This window comes from Diospyros lotus, chromosome 3 (genome assembly GCF_014633365.1).
Source record: "Diospyros lotus cultivar Yz01 chromosome 3, ASM1463336v1, whole genome shotgun sequence".
NCBI lineage: Eukaryota > Viridiplantae > Streptophyta > Magnoliopsida > Ericales > Ebenaceae > Diospyros > Diospyros lotus.
The window spans coordinates 13,007,879-13,015,750 of NC_068340.1; positions in this window are offsets into that span (position 1 = coordinate 13,007,879).

The window sequence follows — 7,872 nt, forward strand, 5'->3', positions numbered from 1 at the left end:
GGAAAAAACACACTAACCAAACCATCCAAGTACAAAGACTGCAACAACCATTTATATCCGGCGGTGGATTTGAACCTGATCGGGTCAGGAGCGACGTCCTTGGGCTGGCGCCGGCCACAGAAAACACAGACCGCCGACTGGAGGCCCCTGAGAAGCCGGCCTTAGCAGTTGTTGCATCGGAGGTACAGAGGCGACGGGTCGAATCTGGCGACCGATTCGTGGAGCGAAGGGATGTGCAGGAGAGTCGGATCGTCTGGGTTGTAGGAGGAGAGTCCGGCGTCGTATTGGAGCCGGAGCTGGACTTGCCGGATCAAATCCGGCCGCACTTCGACGTCCATCGTCGTCGTCTTCTTGCTGTGTGGTGCTCTGACACTCTTTTTAGATCAATATGTTTCTCTCTCTATATCTATCTGTATACATATACATACTCCCTTCCGTAGATTTTGTCGTCGAAAGAAATGCCGGCGATCTTGCAACGGTATTGAAACATAATACATCACATTCGAATAAAGGGAAATTGTTCGTTATTGAAGAAAGTATTTCTTTTGTTATTTTTTTACTATTTACTTTTCTGTTTGTGAGCTATATATAGGAACAATGATGTATTTTTTCTTTTATAAGTTGTTAGAAGATTTTTTTTGTAATGGTATATAAATGACTGAGTGTACAATTTTGAGAAGAGAAGATCAAATAATATTTTTTCTCTATTTTTTTTGGCATTTTCTTCTTTGCATTTCTCTATTTTTCATTTTGTTACATGGTATCAGAGCTTCCATTGATCCAAACTTCTCACCATGGCTAACAAAAGGTTTCTCAATTTTTCAGATCCTTTCAACCCATTTCGTATCAACAACGGTGACAATCCCGTTGCTGCCTTAGTTTTAGTTCTCTTGACTGTTGACAATTATGTCATTTGGTCTCGAGCTGTAAGTCGTGCCCTTTGAACCAAGAACAAGCTTAGTTTCATCAATGGGAACATTTCCAAACCTCAAGATGCCACTGATTCAATTTTTGAAGCATGGGAACGTTGCAATGATTTAATTGTCTCCTGGCTTCAAAATTCTGTAAGTTCTTCTATTAAATCCAGTCTTGCCTTGGTCAATAATTCTCACACTCTTTGCCTTGAACTTCAGGACCATTTTACTTAACAAAATGGTTCTCGCATTTTTCAATTCAAACGGGATCTTGCTAGCCTCTCTCAAGGTCAGGATTCCATTAGCACTTTTTTTGCCACTTAAAATTTTTATGGGATGAATCAATTATCTATGACCCCATACCTATTTGTGATTGTGGCAAGCTAAAGGTCTTAAATGATTGATACGATCATGATTGTGTCATACAATTTTTAATGGGTTTATCTGATTCTTATTCCCCTTCTAGAGATCAGATTATGCTTCTTAAACCCCTACCCCCTCTTAATCAAGTTTTCTCCATGATTCAACAACAAGAACGACAACATATCATGCTTACCCAACCCTCTAACTCTGACCTTATGGCCATGATGGCTAAAACCAACCCCTCTTCTTCCAAACTTGCCCAGAAATTTTATAACTATGTCGCTTAGAAACCAATTCATCCTTATTGCACTCATTGCAAAATCCAGGGTCACACTCTTGAAAACTGCTTCAAAGTAGGAAATGCAACCCCACCTTTGTGCACTCATTGCAATATGTCTGGCCATTCTATTGAGAAATGTTACAAATTAAACGGGTACCCCCTGGCCATAAGCTTTATGGCAAGAACAAGAAGTTTGTTGTTGTTGCTGTTGCTCCTTCTCGAGCATGTTCTGCTGATAATCATGATAAAGAGTCCTCTAAGACTATGGCTCTTACCAAGGGTCAATATAATCAACTACTGGCTTTGTTGCATTCCAAGGACACCAGTTCAACCATGGCCACCATGTCTGTTACTCAACCTTCCCTATCTTCTCAACATATCACTAACTCTAAAGTCACCGATATGGTTACTTGTTTCTCCACCCAAACACATGTTAGATATAAGCCCTTAAGACCAGTTCTAGTGACACAATAGGGCTTGATCTTGTAATTCTTTAAACTCTATTTAATGGCAAGGTTTTAAGTTTAATTTAAATTGCAATATAGTTTGAATTGAACATATAAATATCCTTTAGTATAATAAGGTGTGGATACCATTCTTAAATATTAAGAATATTCGAGACGAATAATCCATAGCACATTATACTATAAACATGTTCTTGCCCATAGAATCCCTAATCGAGATAATTAGCAGCTCGCAAAGGCCGGCACATCATCTTCTGCCTTGTTCAGTATGAGATACCCAAAGATAAGATTGGTGGGTCTCATACCACTCTATATGAGATATAGAAAGAAGACGAGTGGGTGCTCGTTACAGGAACGAGTTCATTGAATGAAACTGTTAATATTGAATCACATGGGTTTTATCTCTCAAGTCAATGATTCAATATTAACAACGGATTTGCATTAATCCTTAGACATGAGATGACATGAATATCTGTGTGTTGGTGGATTAGGATATCAACGATATTATATGGTTATCCTAATCAAGGATAGCCATAAGTATCTATGTGCCTAATTCAGTGACACATGAGGTATATGTGCATCAAACATGGAATCTATCACCTCGAGATATACGATAAGGATATCATATGTGATCCAGTGGTCACTTGACGATAAATCCTTGGTCGAGGTAATATGACAACCGAATTTGGATTCCGTAGAAGTTGTGTCATATTAGTCAAGTGTGATTATTGGATTTGATCATATGACGAGATCAAGAGATTTGACCTGCTGACCGTGATCTCATATCTCCTCATAATATAGGATGATAGAGAGACTGTATTGTATGGCACAGTAGTATAAGGTTCACATTACCCGCTTCACATTAAATTGGGTAATCATGACATATTGTTAGACTAGGGATAACCCGTGCTTGAAGGCACGATGCAACTAAAAAAATCAAACATTGAATTTGAACGCAAAATAATCAAGCACTGAACTCAAATTTGTACCCCTCCACCTCAAAGAGCAATGTCGTCTGTTGTCACCCCACCACCGCAGCTCCTGATTCGCACCCATCTCGTCAGCCCCCCACCGTTCGCACCACCTACTATCGCCCCCCGCCGCCGCACCACCAGACCAGATCTGCCATCGCACCTGTCTCTTCATCTTCTCTGCCATCCCCCATTCTTTCTTTCTTTCTCTCCCTCCCCCCCTCCCCACACTCTATGTCTAAAACAACCCATCGCCCAAAGAGCACCATTCGCTGACTGTCGCTCCCCTAACCCCGCCACCGCCGCGAGCATCGTTCATCATTGCCCCTCCGTTGTGAGCACCGGCCGGTCACCTCTCCCTCTGTGCTCGCACCGCCTCGTCCCCACCACCGCAAAGAGCACTACCATCGCCCTCTTCACCCCACCACTGCCGCTAGCATCGTCGGCCGTCAACCGCCCCCCCAATTCGCACCCCTCCCTCCACCATCGCCCCCCTAGCCTTTCGCCCTCACCCTTCAGCCCCTCACCGTTCGCACCGCCTATTGTCACCCCCCGCAAGTTGTCCCTCCCACTGTCAACATGGGTGGGTGGGTCTAAGAGAGAGAGGGGCAGTGAGAAAAAAGGCATGGTGTAAATAATATTAAAATTAAAATGCATTAATGTTCACTAATATTGCAAAAAAAATTATAAATACTGAACAAAAAAACAGAAATTAAAGTTATTATATACTTGTTAACGTTTTATAATAAAAAAAATTACTAAATCTATATAATAAAGCACATCAGTAAGTGCTCTAAATTTGAATAAATTAAATTAAATATCAAACAATACATACCAACTGCCGCCAACCATTGATATATATTTAAAATTCATCTCAGCCATTGATATATATTTAGAAAACAATAAGTGCCCTAAAGGCACGATCTAAATAATATTAAGATTAAAATACAGTTATAATTTATATGTATTATGTTGTAATAATTTTACTTGTATTAAATGCTCTACAAAACTCAAATAAAAAACAAACATATAAAATTTATAATGTTCACTAATTTTGCAAATCAAAATATAAGAGCAAGTAAAAAAAAATATAAACACTCAACAAAAAATAGAAATTAAAGTTATTGTATACTTGTTAACGTTTTGTAATAAAAAAAAATTATTAAGTGCTCTACAATCTAAACAAATTAAATTAAAAATTAAATATTAAACAATACATACCACTACTGTCAGTCGTCATGGTCGCGACCATCAATGGGGGAAACCCCGGTTCTAGGTCAGAGAACCTTGGATTTCCGTCCGTGAGTGGTCAGGAACCCTTGTATTCCCGAACCTTGGGTTCCCCAACCACGCAAGAACTCTTTGATTTTTATATTATTTTAATAAAAAAATTATTGGGTCTAAAATAAAAAATAGAATTAAAAAATAAATAATTTCTTTTTGAATATTTGCATATTTAAGTAAATCAATAGGATAGATTAATGAGATAAATATTTAAGTATCAAAGATTCAACATCTAAAGATAAAAATATTAAATTTTGAATTAAACTTTCTACGTACTTTGATATCATTATTTAAATAAAGTTTTACACTAAAACCAATATTTGATCATCAATGATTTAAAAAAGAGATTTTTATTTCTTTTGGAATTAAATCATCCATGTCAAATTCTAAATGCCAAATTCTTATATAATAAAACTTACATTGTTGGTGTTTTTTTTATTTAAAACTTACATGATATTTCAAAACTTATATGATATTTTCAAAAATTTCAAAAACTTATACCGTTGATATTTAGAATACTTAAAAATTAAGTATTAAATGCTTTAAAAATTAAATTTAAAAAAAAATAAAATAAAAATTTAAAAAAAGAAAAAGAGTCCCCAACCTTGTATATTAATTTTTTTAAAACTTTTGGAGTCTCTGACTGTCGCTGGTCGAGGGCTATGGGTCCTCCGCTACCAGCGGCCAATCAATGCGAGCACCGCCGTCGCCCCTCCACCATTGTGAGCAGTGTTTGCAATTTGTCACCCCTCTGTCGTGAGCACCGTCTATAATGCCTCTTCCTCTGCCGCTCGCATTCCCTCGCCCCGTCGTCCCCTCCACCAGCCATAGACGGTTGTGGCCCCCCCCACTGCCTCTCGGATTACCATTGCCCCTCTGCCAGCCGCTCGCAACGCCTCGCCCCTACCCGTCATCGTCCCTCCTTCCCCTCCTCACCATCGTCACACCCACCGGCCCCTCCACCCACCATTGTCCCTCTCGTCCCCCCTCACAACCGTCGCCTCCCCCCACTCGCCATCAACCTTCGCTTTTCCTCACCACCATCTCACCCATCGATGGCGTGGGTGGGTCTGTGAGAGAGGGAAAGAGAGAAAGGCACTGAGTGAGGGAGTGAGTGGGATTTTATCTCAACCAATCTCAACCATTGATATACATTTAAAATTCATCTCAACTATTAAAATATGTCTCTAATACATTTTGAAAAATCGGTCTCCTTTTATACATTTTCAAGTTGTTCTCTCTGGTGCATCAAGGGAAGAGACATAGATTGTTCAAATTGTAGTACTCACTAAAGAATAAAAGAAGAGTGGCAATACAATAAATAGGATCGTGAATGACTGTGTTGCTATCAACCGCATCCAAATTTGATAGCCAACACTGCATGAAAAAATATTATCTTTTTAATTCAGGAAAACTGTTTGTCAAGCAAAACCATTTCACACTGAATGATTATTATATAGATGATTATTAAATAGATAACTTGGGACCATATCTTCTTCTTATTACTTTCTATGTTTTATTATTTAATAATAATAATCATTCAGTCATGCTGGCTGTTGTCCCTCCCTTGTCCCATCCCATCATTATTTTATTTTTGCTCTTTCATTTTTACTTTTTCCATTATTTTATACTTTTATCTTCTTCTGGATGCTGTACCCAAACCGGCCATCACTGTGCTGCTTCCAGAGCTCGTCCATGGCCTTGATGTTGGCTTCCAGGATGAACTGTGCTACTTTGGAAAAGAATAAGTAGCCTTGCTTCTAGGCCACCTCGCCAGCAAGGGCGATGAGAAGGCGTCGGGTTTCCTCGATGAAAGAGGTCGAGAGAGATGGAGTCCGCGGCAGAAGGCAGCGCGACGATGGATGTTGGAGGAGGGGGAGAGAAAGAAAGCAGTGCCGCCACAGGAGGATTGGGAAAGAGGGGTAGCGGTGGCGGCGATGGTGAGTTTGAGGAAGCGGGGGGAAGAGGCTGAGGGAGGGCAGTAGGAGAGAGGGAGAGAGAGAGGCAGTGGGTGGGTCTCTTAACCCTTCTCATTGCGCCACAAAGGGTAGACAGAGAGTGCAGTGAGTGGGTGGGCGGGAAATTTTTTGATCTGAGCCATCAAATATATCAGAAATGATCTCAGCCATTGAAATGTCTCATTTTTGAGACATTTTCAAAAACCGTTTTGTTTTATTATATAGATGTCACTCATGATTTACAAGAATTAATAATTGATTAATTCTCATTGCTAATTTAATTGTGAACATAGAAAATCCCACCCAATAGAAATGGTTTTAAAAGAAAAAGGGTAAATTTAGTAATTATGGAATTACTAAATTATAAGTGCAATTATTTATTAGATAAATAAGGATAATTAACTAATTAATATGATTATTTATTTAATTATCAAGTTGGATTGGGTTTTTTGCTAGCACCAAAAGCCTGGTCCAATAGCATTTAGGGTTTTGTGAAATTGGGTAATCATGAAAATTTTCATGTCCTTTTTTTTCTCAAGTCTCTTAGAGTCTTAACGGTTTTGGGTGGATCGACTCGGCATCTCACATGTGGGAGAGATATCAAGCAGGTTATTGGTTACGAAATCAGATTTCGTTTTGAGATAATTTTTTGTTTTGTGTTTTCAATTTAACTGTAAGATTTGAAAAACGTGATACCAAATAAAATCATATTTTATGTTTCTGTTGCATATGATCCGATCATATTTTTTTCTAACAACACACACCACCCCTTGGATAATAAACACCGGAGCAACAAATCACATGATATGTTGCCCTTCTCTTTATTCATCCATCACGCCCATTATATCTCCTCCAGTCAAATTACCTAATGGTGCAGTTGTCCCTGTTACTCACATTGGTGTTGTGCACTTATCCGAGAATTTAGTCCTTCATAATGTGCTTTGTGTCCCCTCTTTCACTTTCAATTTAATTTTTGCTCAAAGGCTTGCTCTTCATTCTTCTTACTGCCTTATTTTCTTTTCTCATTCATGTTTTGTACAGGACTTAGCATCTTGGACAACGATTGGGATGGGTGAAGTGAGGGATGGTCTATATCACCTGTTGCGATTTGGTGTGTCACCCTCAGCTTTGGTTGATGTTTTACTAGCTTTCCTTCATAAAGACCAACTTCTTAGTGCTTCTGTTACACACAAGGATTCCACTTTTGATTTGTGGCATTGTAGACTTGGGCACATTTCATTTTCTAGGCTTCTTTTAATTGATGATCCTCTTGTAAAATAGAACCTAAGTTCTTCCAATACATCTCCTTGTTGTGTTTACCCTTTGGCCAAGCAACATTGACTCTCATTTCCAATTTCCACCAATAAATCTCTTAATGCTTTTGACATTGTTCACTGTGACATCTCGGGTCCAAACCCCACCATTGCCATTGGTGGTTCTTGATTTTTTCTTACCCTTGTTGATGACTTCTCAAGGACCACATGGGTCTACATGCTCAAACATAAATCTAATGTGAGATCTTATATTGAAATTTTTTACTACTTAATTGAAACTCAATTTTAGACCAGAATTAAAATTTTCAGAAATGATAATGACAATGAATTCCTTATGACAGATCTTTTTAAATCTAAGAGTATT